We start from the raw sequence: 12342 nt of genomic DNA on the forward strand, positions 1-12342 counted from the left end.
GTTGCAAAAAGCTTAATTTAATGCAACCTCATTGATTTATTCTCAAGTGTCCCACAATCATTAACATAATTGCATGATCCATTTATAACACCCTCACATGGTGACTGTGGTAATTTGGCACCTAGATTCACCATTCAGGGGTATTTCCTTAATTTCGTTAGGTCTTAAAATCTAGCCTGAAATATCATCTTCCAGACAGTAAAATTGATTTCATTCGTTTTTGACTAACTCTGAAGCCATTTTAGTCTGTCTCTTACCAGAGTTCACCATTTGATATATGAGGAGATTGCCTTTCGTAACAGCTCCTATTGATCCACAACCTCCCTCTCCTACTAGTATGACTGGAAAGCTTCCATGTCACCTTGTAATTCCCACAATCCTGGCAATGTTCCAGTGATTGCATGGTATACAACAGTTTCTAAAAGTACTTTGTCTTCAGGACAGAACTATAAACTTTTCTTTTTTCTGCTAAAGGGAAGTTTCTGATTCCTGTCTACCTCAAAACAGAACTATTATGCTTTTTGTAACTGAAAGTCTCTCACCTTCCATTCCTGGGCTTTGGATGTAAAGACAAGGGCCAGCAGTGGACACCAAACTGAGCTTTTGTCTTCCCATCATCCTCTGCAGAGAACCAACCCGATGTGTTTTCGTCTCCTGCAAGAGAGGAGATCATATTTGGTTTAGTTTGTTATTCATTCTTCTACCCTAGCAGATCATGCGGAGTGTCATCACATCTCATATGTGTATCTAATTATACAAACTGAAGTATGACAGTAGTTAAGCTGTTTGAGGCTCGTGGTGTGCACTCTCTGAAGATATTTTCGGTATAGCAGACTAATGAGCCTTCAAAAGTCGCATTCCTGCAGCAGGTGTCCGTCTCAGCATGTGAAGTAGCAACCTGCAGGTTTCAATTAATGAAGTCTAAATTCTGGAGGCGTGAGCCACCTAGGTCTTCCCTCACAGCCACTTTGAGAGGTGTTTACAATTGCCAAGCACAATACTTGCCTGCCAGCAACCGTTCTCTGTTAAAGCAATTCAGTAATTACCTTTCATGGACATCTTACGCTTGCATTAAAATGTCATGTTTTTCTGGTCCCCTGTATCTTTGCAAGCACATCAACTCGGAATTTGCCCCAGAAACCATAAAAACAGGCTACAAACAAATGCCGTCAGATTGGACCCGGCTCATTTGTTTTCACAGTGTGAAAGGTACGTGGCGCGGTTTGACGACCGATGTACCATAGCTGTATCAATGCACAAGTCAGAGCGGGAGACTTAAGGGCCAATTAGCTTGAGTTTAGTCTCTGTGTTTCTCAAGGGCTTCAGGAGGATTTCTTTCAGATTTCACTGAAGTCGTGCAAGTGGCCAGAGTACGACATCTCTGTATATCAGCACTTTGTGGTCAACACACTCTTAAAAGGCATTAACGCTTTGATTTCTTCCTCCACTTACCATGGAGATGACTCTCTAAATCAATGCAATCGATGGCGTACTTCAAAAGGTCAGATTTCTAACACTTCTACAAAACTTCTTTGCTTGTAAGTAAAGTAAGACTGTGGATAAGAGCGCAAAAGTTCTTAAGATAATTGCAAACACCTTGCAATAATCTCCTTTCAATACTTTAAGAATTCTGATTCCTGGACTTAATCTAATCGTTTTACACAAAGTTGATCCTAATTCTATGGCAGATCTATGCATTATTTATAAAACTATTAAAAGCTAATTACATTTTTTGAAGAACAATGGGAAAACCGACGTTCATCAACTTTCGAAAAGAAAATCCATGAAAAGGATGAACTTTGCCGGTGAGAAAAAGGATTTCTTGCTGCCCTCAAAACACAGTGGTCACACGATTAAGATCAATTCTAAGGGACAAATACAGTTACATACAGCTGATTACTATTATTATTATGGATCCACAGAATAATTTTAAATACTGTACAAATACTTCAGGAAGGGAGGGACAGATGGATGGATGGATGGACCGATGTTGTAGACAAACAACATTTCTGATTTGGCTACTTGTTATGAACTAATGATCATGAAGAAACTGGAAATAAAGATTAGGCAAACTAGTTTTTGCATTCTGCTAACATGTAGCCTTCTGTGTATAATATGGTGCTTAAAAAATTGTAATCACCACTCTTTCTGATAGAATGTTCTACACACAAGTCTGTCCTCATTTATAATAGGTATGTTAAGTTAAAGCTTATTAAATCACACATACTGTGAGGAAAAACACTGTATTAAAAAAACACTGTTTCAAGAAGGTTTTCAAATTAAATTTAAAACGCAGACAGCACCCTAAGACAGACTCAACTAAGTCAGGCCTTAGAGGACAACATGTTCTCATTGTTCACATTTATTTCTGCTTCAATAAACTGCACAGACTAGCAGGTCAAGGTTTGACTGGGTACCTTTAGCATTAGTCCCACTGGACCATGCAATAACTGCACCAAGCTCTTCATCATTCTTTTGAAATATTATGTAAAACATCAGCCTAAGAGCACACTATGATTAATTTATTTATGTATTTATTTTGCATCCTGTATGTAAAACCCTGACCCTCTAGACTGTCAGACAGATATAATAAAAGCAAGGCCTTGATGTCTTTAGTCATTTAGAAGCAGATCCTTGACGGAATATTACCTGTTCTCTCTCTCTCTCGCTATCTCTCTCTCTCTCGATGTGGCTGTTTAAATTTTTACAGCACAGTGAAGCATGAAAGTGAAGTTTATAACATACAAAAGCATCTAATACTTCCACCCAACACGTCAACTTTAGATTCGCAATCAGGACTACATTCTCTATATCTTCTCTTTAAATAAAATAGTTCTGCTATGATCTCACACGTTTGCCCTTTGGAGAGATGATCGCAGAGTGTATAGGTCTCTTCTAAATCACTGTAATTAAATTATAGCTGTCATTCAGCCCTACTTATGGGTCATCGGGTTCACGGTTTACCTGCCTTGCACTGTGACACTTAAGCTTGCTATTAAAATAGATAATAGTTTTGCAGGAAATGTGCTCTTTGCATTTGTTTTTTTTTTTTGTTTTTTTTTTTTTGTAAGAGCAGGTCAATATCCCCATTTTGAACACTTTTAGACACTAGTAAGTACCTGAGTTTGTCCAAACATAAGTTCAAGAGTCAGTAGACTTCGCTGGCCATTGACATTCAGGCTTTTGAAATATATTAATAATGTATAATAATTGATGTTTCGCTCTCAATAAATGCAGCGGTGGCAAGTGAGATGAGGTATTAGCATTGTCGAGGCTTGTCTTATGCCCCTGCATAGCAAGGGCTAGCGCTGCTAATGACTTAGGTATAATGCATTCAGTCCACGTAAGCTCCCAATACCCTGGCTAACACAATGCGAGAAACATGCCAAAACTCAGCGGCCAAACACTCTCTGCTCACTCCTTCATTAACAATGCAGCAACCATCGCTCTATTCATGTTGTGTCCTAAAACTCAAGCCGCTTAGCAAAGGATAAGCAAACAAGTGTGCACCTCATCAGGGAGGCTGGGGTTTAACCAGGGGTTTGCTCATTGATAGCCGCTGTCAGAGCTTGAGAGAAAGAGAGACAATGGAGAAGCAGAAAATGAGAAGGAAGGTGAGAGAATGATGGACAGGACAGAGGATTTAGGCTCGAGGCTAAACCGGTATCTCTACCAGACAGACACTGGATAAGAAACTGGGATAAAATAAAAGTTAAATATATTTGGAATTCATCTGCATATAGGCAAAACGGACACACACAAAACTGTCTGATCAGAGTAAATGAATGATAAGAATTTGGGCTTGCAATTTAATTCATACAAACTGTATTAGAACTATTCTACACTTTGGTAACCTATTAAACAAATGTTCTGGGTTCAACTGAAGTGAAGCACGGTTGACAGCATTAGTTGCGTAATGTCAATTACCACAGAAACTAATTCAGCTCTGGCTATTTAGAGCATTTATAGAAAGGCATTTAGAATGGATTATGGTGTCTATAAGGTTTAGAGGATGACAAATCAAGTTTACATTTTTGTGAAATGTACAAAAAATGATAAAAAAAATTATTCATTTTCTGTAAAAGGAAAGTCTGTTAATTGGATTGTAAATTTGTTTAAAGGCATGGGTTTTTAAACTGGGGTACCCTGAAAGGGTACAAGATCATTCAGATCATGGGTGTCAAAATTATTATTTTTTGTTCAAAACCTGCTCCAACTCACATACTATGTAGCTTTCAAATAAGCCAGAAGCACTTGATTAGTTGGATCAGGTGTGTTTAATTAGCATTGAATCTAAACTCTGCAGGGCTCCGTCCATACAGGAACTTAGTTTGACACCCCTTAAAAATCCTTTAAAGGGGGGGTGAAATGCTCGTTTTCACTCAATCTCCTGTTAATCTTGAGTACCTATAGAGTAGGACTGCATCCTTCATAACTTCAAAAAGTCTTTAGTTTTATTATATTCATAAGAGAAAGATAGTCTGTACCGATTTTTCCCGGAAAAACACGAAGGGCTGGAGTCGTGTGGGCGGAGCTAAAGAATCACGAGCGCCAGTAGGCTTTTGCGTTGAGAGAATGTGGAAGCTGTGACATTATCGTGAGGGAAAAACCATCATCCAAAACAAACCATGGCTAAGAGTCAGATTCAGCCGTTTATTTATGATCCAGAATCAGATCCCGAGGCTGAAACTGAACGAAAGCAGCAGCAGCAACGACTCGCTCCGAGCGGGGCTCGAACCAGGGTCTCCGGCATGGGAGGGGACGCACTAACAAGGAGGCAGAGATATTTTAAGCAGTTTTACTCACCGCCTGCGGTTCCAACACACGATCGTGACCCTTTTTCGTTGGGATTGCATCATCCTTAAGAAATAAACGATACGCAAATCCGTCGTCAAACTGGGCCTTGTTTGTAAAACAAGCATCTTCGAAATGCAGGGAACAAACAAAAACACTTGCACAACTCCGTTGATGCTCTGTAAAAATAAACTCCGTCCACTGGTCCCTTAATGCTGTTTTTTTGTGTAATCTTTGCAGGGTTGTCTTGCCCTGGCAACCAAAAACACACTTCTTTTGTGACTTTTCGCGATGCTCTCGCTCTGATCAGTGAAATGTCTGTGCTCATTACTGCGCCAGTGCGCCTTCACGGAGAGAAGACAGATTCATAATTTCATGGATTAATAAATTAAATTCTGCTCTGTACCTTATAAAAACTATTACCTCCAGAGAGGACTGCGACTGGAACTCATTATCATTTGAACTACTTTTGGTACCACTTTTGATATTTTCGCAAAAAATAAATGATTAATGTTACGTTTTTGTGTCTGTCCTTATTAGTTATGTAGTAAGTAAGAAACCGTATTCTAAAGTGTTACCCCTAATTGTAGTGGTCAAACTATTAGTGCTCATATATTGTTTTTTCCTCAAACATTCAAATTGCCATCTTAACACATAATTGAAAACATTCATCAGAACAGGCCAGAAAACTGCCACACAGTGAGGCTGTGAATAGCTGAACCACAGCCTTTCTGAGTACTATACTCTTTCATCAGTGGTTTGCTGCCTTGACACCATGAAAGCAAATGCAGGCACATATATTTAGAAAATAATGTGCATACACCATTTTTAATTAACAGCTACGTACTCCAAAACAACAAACTGAACGTTATCAAACTTGTTTGTCATTCCCAATAATAGCTAATAACCACTTGTGGACCTTAGCATTTTTTCCCAGAAGGAGCTTAGCAAATATACTGAAGCATCACATAATAGGGATTTCATTTTAATTATGCTTTGGCATTATCGACAAACAGCGGTGGGCTTTAAATCTTCTGTAATGATTAATTACAAAGAAGACCAATCTATAAGCACTTTGACAAAATCAGTAAAAGCTACAGGCGAATCAAAAGAGTTCACAGGATGTTGCTCAACACTTCAGGGATCAATGCTGAGCAGCACAACTGTTTATTGAATTTCTATTAATATTTATAGATCATAAAAAATGCACACTTATTTTTCGTATTGTGAATTATAACAATATGGTTTAATGCTGTTATAATTCACCATAATATATAATATAATATAATATAATATAATATAATATAATATAATATAATATAATATAATATAATATAATATAATATAATATAATATAATATAATATAATATAATATAATATAATATAATATGCTTTATATATTATATGACAAACCAAAAATCGATTCAAAATTGTACTACACAAAAGAAGAAAAGTCACAATCCATTAATAAATCAGTCATTTGGAAGCATAAGGCTTAATGCAGTGTATAGTTACTTCAAAAGATTCTTTGTATGAAGTAAAAGCTTTGGAATACACCAAGAGTAAACAATGGCTTCTATGGCCTTTCTTTCACTTTAGCATGATCATTTTCCATGTTTTTTGTTGTTGTTTTTTTTTCTATAAAGCATCAATGTGTTTCAAAAAATGCTTTGATAACGGAAAGCTCAGTAATTCGGTCACGTTTGAATGTCGGACAAAAGTTGTGGGTGGGTGAGGGATCACAGTTGCTATGACTCCCGTAGATGCTATTCCTGCTAAGCCATGTAGTGAATGAATGGACAGGTTTAGGCCACTAGCAATTCACAGAATTGTTCTAAAAGTCCTGTTTTCTCTCATTATGTAGCCATGCCAGACAGACCGCAGCAGTGATCACTGATCAGGAGCGAGTGGAGACTGAATGTGTGTCACTCTGGTGGAGTGGGGTAAACTACCACTGGCTTTCCTTCCAGCTGACAAACAGTGATCCACCACTATTCGGCCCCGTGCCTAATTGACAGTGCTTTACTATCAGTCACATCCTTTACCACAAAGAACACTGAGTAGATACGCACAAAAATAATCAGAGAGTTCCTTATTCCCTCCTGCCATGCCAAAAAAATTTATTTTCCAAGCTTTTTCCTATCAACTCTGAAAAATATCCCTTCTTTTGCGTTTGTACATGTGCATATATTTACTAACAATATAAACATACCACAAGCCCAGTGCTAAAGAAAGCTACTTTGAACCTAGTTTACCAATCTACAATAATTAAAAGCTATACATAACTGAAGAGTTAGCTAGACTACAAGCAAGAAAATAAAGAAGATAGTTGTTTTAAATTGTAATAATATTTCACATTATTACTGGTATTACTGTATTTTTGATCAAATAAATGTAGCCTTGGTGAGCATAAGAATTTCTCAAACTTAAAAAAAAAAGAAAAAATCAAATTTAGCAATTCAGCATTCAATTAAGTACACTGATTTTTTTATTTAAATACAGTGGTATTTTTCAGGTAAAAAAAAATAAAAATAACGGTGATGGTATTAAAAGATAATTTACATAAGAAAAATACAGCAGTGCACATCAGAGTTTAACTATTCTGCTTTAAAAAATAAAATAAATAAATAAAATAAAAGACCTAAAATGCTTGACATATGAATCAATTTGGAATCAGATTTGTTTACATGAACTGTCGTAACAGAACTGATTCACTTGAAATGGGAACCCTTGAAACCTGCATGTCAAACATATTAAGTGCACCTGTGGACATGCATCAAGGGAGCATTTGGAAAAAAGAATTGGGCCTTTTCTCTGCTCTACATGTTGTGGTGGCAATCTCTGAACAAAATCTTCATAATCTATGGAACCCTCGGGACACACTCATCCACAGTCATGTTAAAGCTCTCGATCTCATGCACCATGAGTTCCCAGCATGTTGCCACAATATCACAAACACTGTTTTCTGACAGCCTGTTTTCTATAGATACAAGCATATGTTACTCATTGCGAGAACCTGTTAATGGCTCTCATAAGAGACAAAACAGCTTCTGTACATTTTATATTACACAAAAGATAAAGCTAACAGCAGGGCGTATTGCAGAAAACAGGTAGGGTGGAAGACTGCAGGATTTTTTTTATAAGGATCAATACATGCCAAAGAGGACCTATAGGATGGACAAATATAGGTATCAATAACACAAGGAAGTGGCACTGCCAGACGGGAGGTCAAGGGACTCAAATGACTACAATCAAAGGTTTTTTTTTTTTTCTGCCCACATCAGACCCACACGTCCTCAAAGGACGAACGAGAGCTCAGCAACAACAGGCCACCCATGAAATTGCAGCAGCATTTCGGTTATTGTGATTTCATTTGGTTAAATGAGTAGCAGTGTGGATGTAATGGTTGGATTACGACTGTCCCGTCTTCACAAAACACTTGGAATGTTTTGACGTACAGAAATGATGTATATTTCAGAATCACATTCCAATTGAGACAGGTTATGACTCTGCAAAGTGAAGTGTAAAAGTTACACTGTGAATTGCGAATATAAGCTCATTCTGGTCAACAAGTTTGGCTGAGATGGGACAAGGTCTGACGAGCCAAGAAAAAGCAGGAAAGCATATAAGAAATGCAGAAAAAGCCAAATGGCTTCTTGCACAAAAAAAAAAAAAATGGCTCTCGGGAATGTTTGTCATTCTCTAGCTGCTTTTATTTGTATTTTTTTTATTTTTTTTTGGAGAGATGTTGCCACTTATGCTGCCACTTAGTGTCAACTGACTTTGCTATTTGCCTATTGCTGTAAAACACTTTTCAACAACAGCTCAAAAACAGCCATAGGCAGCAAATGTAAGACCATTATTTTTGTGATAATAAAGATAATTTAACAAAAAATGGGGGGGGGGGGGGTAAATAAATAAAACTGGAAAAGCTTGGACACCTTAGAATGATTGGAAATCTGAGATAAGAGGTAAAAACAGGTTCCAGACTCTTACGGCTCTTGGATCCTAGACGTAGCTCCTGTTCACCCTATTTCTGCTTATTTCTCTGTGTGCCCATCAAGTAGAATAGTATAATCTTTGATCATGCCCCTCATCAAGTCAAACTACTTCTTTTGTTTTTGTCAAGCTTTAGCCGGAGTGGAAAACACTGCTGAAGCATGGCACTGAGAAGTCAGACTCCATCAGTCACTAGTAGATTTGATGATCTGCAGACTGATAGAGGTACTGTATTTTAAACAGTGCAACAATGAAACAATCCTAGCTACTACATTTGATTTTCAATTATATTCCATGAACATTATCACAATTTACAAGAATCTAAATGTCCCAATGTGACCATTTCAAGGAAATACTTTGCTATAAGACATACTAGCCCTGATAGCAGTATTTAATGCATTTATGTCCAAATGTTACATAGAATTATTTTCACAATCATATGAACAACAGAAACCAATGCAAAAATATAGAGGCTTTTCCCACCAGCCACAAAATCTGCCAGGAGCATTTCTTACTAAAAACTCTCAAGACTTCTATAGTATTATAACATTATAATATTGCACATTGGATGAGTTTATGATATAAATGCTGTACTATTATGTACAAATTATTAAAAAAAAAGACATAAAAACTAAAATCAATCATTTTAAAATGCTACAAGAGGCATAACATCAGGAAAAAGTACGCTATTAAAAATCATTTCGATATTTGTTAAGGATTATATTTAATAGTATTAATAAATTCTATATTAAAATATAGTCTATTGTCTAAAACCTTAACCTTTTAACCTAACTTAAATAACTGTATAGTGTACATATATAGTGAGTTTAAAGGATGCGATCTCAGCTTTGTGCTTGACAATACAGAAAGTAAGAAAAAGATTTTATACCATTTGTGAAATTGGTAATCTTTTGTGAAATTAATTTTATATTGCCAGTACTCCAATGCCAATACTATTCAATAAACCAGAGGCAGAGAGGCAATTTCTATTAGCTTTACTTAAAATGAATAGGCATTTATAACATAAATGTTAAAAGTTAAAAACATATTAAAACTTTTATGCATTGATGAGTCCAAAATAAAACATGGCTACACTCTGATTTATCACTGATGTGACAACCACAAAGGAAGCCATCAAGTCACAACATTGTAAATGCTGAGATGAGATAACCAAGCTATATATCTGGTTTATTGAATAGTATTGGTATTGGACTACTGGAAATATATGTGGCTCTGGATAAAATGAATTTCACAAAGATTACCAATTTGACAAATGGTATAACATCTTTTTTGTCTGTGTGTTGTGTCTCTGTGTACTCGAAGCTTGTCACTAAAACAAATTCTTTGTATGCGCAAGCATAATTGGCAATAAAGCTCTTTCTGATTCTATAAGAGTGTGAAATTGTATTTTATCATCTATTATTTTACTGCATGCAGCAAAAATTTTCTGGCCTTTCTCTTAGGATGAACTCTGATTAAATACAAAACTCCCATCTGGTTCTACAATAATATTTCTAAATATTTTTTATATCAATATTAAAACATTAGTAGTAGTAGCAATTTAAATAAATTATTGTTATTATTTATATCTTAATCATAGTCAGTGATTTGGATCAATAGACCTTGAGTGATGATGAGTTAGTGGAGTATAAAATTCAAACTCACTCAGTTCTATTTTTCCTAAGTGGAACCGGTTGACCCAGGAGATCTTGCTGACTGGACTTGGAGTGTTGAAGACAACAGTGAAGCTCACAGGACGACTAGACCTACAGCACATGAGAAAAACATTGGACAGGTGGCGAGATACAATGACTTAACCAACATGGGAGCACTGCCACTGCCCTTTGAGTTAGACAATCTTGTAAAATTTCCAGAAAAACACATCACAACATGGTGGTGCCTTAATTATCAGCATTAATAATACAGTGAAATAGTTTTGCTGCAGTGCACCAATGAGCCCTAGGGAGAGCAGCTGCCACTCTCCCCAATACAGCTTGGTCTCAAGCCGAGTCTGAATCTGTGTGCTGAGTCTTATTTTTCATGAAGTCTGTGCTTATAGGAAGAAAAATCAGACAGCAGAGATGAAGATGGTATGGAGATACATAACATTTGCCTTCCTTAATTAAATCAAAGAGACAGTGTGAAGGTAAAGGAGACCATAAGCGGCGTGGATGTGGTGGCATGTGGGGTTATGTGGAGAGAGAAGGAGGGAGAGGGTCAGGCCACAAGATGAGGTAAGCATGCTGAGGTGATCTGCATTCTAAGCCAAGATGTTTAGCCAGGTTAATGGACCAGAATTTTTCAGCAATGCCTTCTACAAGGAGGGAATGATTGAGCATGACTGAGCACTGTGTGCTTCTGGATGGGATGAGGTTTTTAATAGGAGTTATTAAACGAGATTGGCCACAAGAAACCCACCTGGATTTGACTTTAAACAATGGCAGTTTTAAAATTGAAAATGTGATTCAATTTCAGGATTTGATCATTAAACTCTATTATCTACACCTCGGATGTATCCCTAGTAGTCTGTTCTTACGAAGGACAGTTGTGCTCATAAGGTCATAAAAAACATACCCTTTGCAGAATCAGTCAAACGATTATGATTGGTTTAAAATACATAATAATCATAAATAAAAAAAATAAATAAAACAATGCAATGGAAAAGTTCTATGGATGTCCAGTAAAAGATTCTTCATAGAATAATCTCAGATGCCAACAAAAGCATCTAGGTGAGATAAAATGCTCTTTGAATATAATTTATTCACATAAATTACATTTTGTAATACACTTATGCAAACTAACTTTTTAAGGGAAGTACTAAATTATAAACCAGATACAATTTTTATGATTGCCCTTATTTAATACTAAAAAATGCAGAGTGCAGTTTTTGTAAGCAATACGCAAACCTACAAGCTGAACAGCAGCTCTGCACTCTCCGTAATACAGCTTTCCAGCTTTCTTGTTCAGAGTCGGGAACCCTTTCTACACTAAAAAATAAAAATAAAAATGATTTGACTTCATTTCTAACACTATGCCTGCTAAAGAGAGTCTTTCAGTAAAGGCTCAGGGACACGGAATGCAATTCACATTCAAACATCATTAAAAGGGAAATGACTGGAGAATACGATGACGCCAGCCTTGGCTACTGTCATGCCAGCAGCCTCTGCCTTCTCCACATTCATTTCTAGCCCAGGAGACATAGAACAAGTAAGAGAGAGACCAAGAGAAAGGAAAAAGGAAGGAAGAAAAGCACGAAGAGAAAATACACAGATACAGAAGAATGAAGTAAAACCTTCGAAGATGCTCCAAGATAAAGAAAGTGAATTCCAAATGAAATTCAGGTGATGCTTCGCTCCTTCCCAGAACGGCAAACGCAAACAACAACTCACAGATTTCACTTCACAGGGGAAAATAAGCAAAAAGAGGTGGGATGGGGAGGGCTGGTTGTTCAGAGCGAAGTAAGTGGGCTCCATGCTAAATTTGATTCTTGGGATAAAGCTGGGAAACCACGTCAGTCTAAACACAATAAACAGAACGGCCCTGGGTTC

At 36.8% G+C, this 12342-nt stretch overlaps 1 pseudogene; it reads right to left on the reverse strand.

Moving 5' to 3' along the window:
• LOC113096970 (rho guanine nucleotide exchange factor 10-like protein) overlaps positions 1-12342 on the reverse strand; it is a 92163-nt pseudogene that overhangs the window by 40179 nt on the left and 39642 nt on the right.

This window comes from Carassius auratus, unplaced genomic scaffold (genome assembly GCF_003368295.1).
Source record: "Carassius auratus strain Wakin unplaced genomic scaffold, ASM336829v1 scaf_tig00216055, whole genome shotgun sequence".
In the NCBI taxonomy this organism is placed as follows: domain Eukaryota; kingdom Metazoa; phylum Chordata; class Actinopteri; order Cypriniformes; family Cyprinidae; genus Carassius; species Carassius auratus.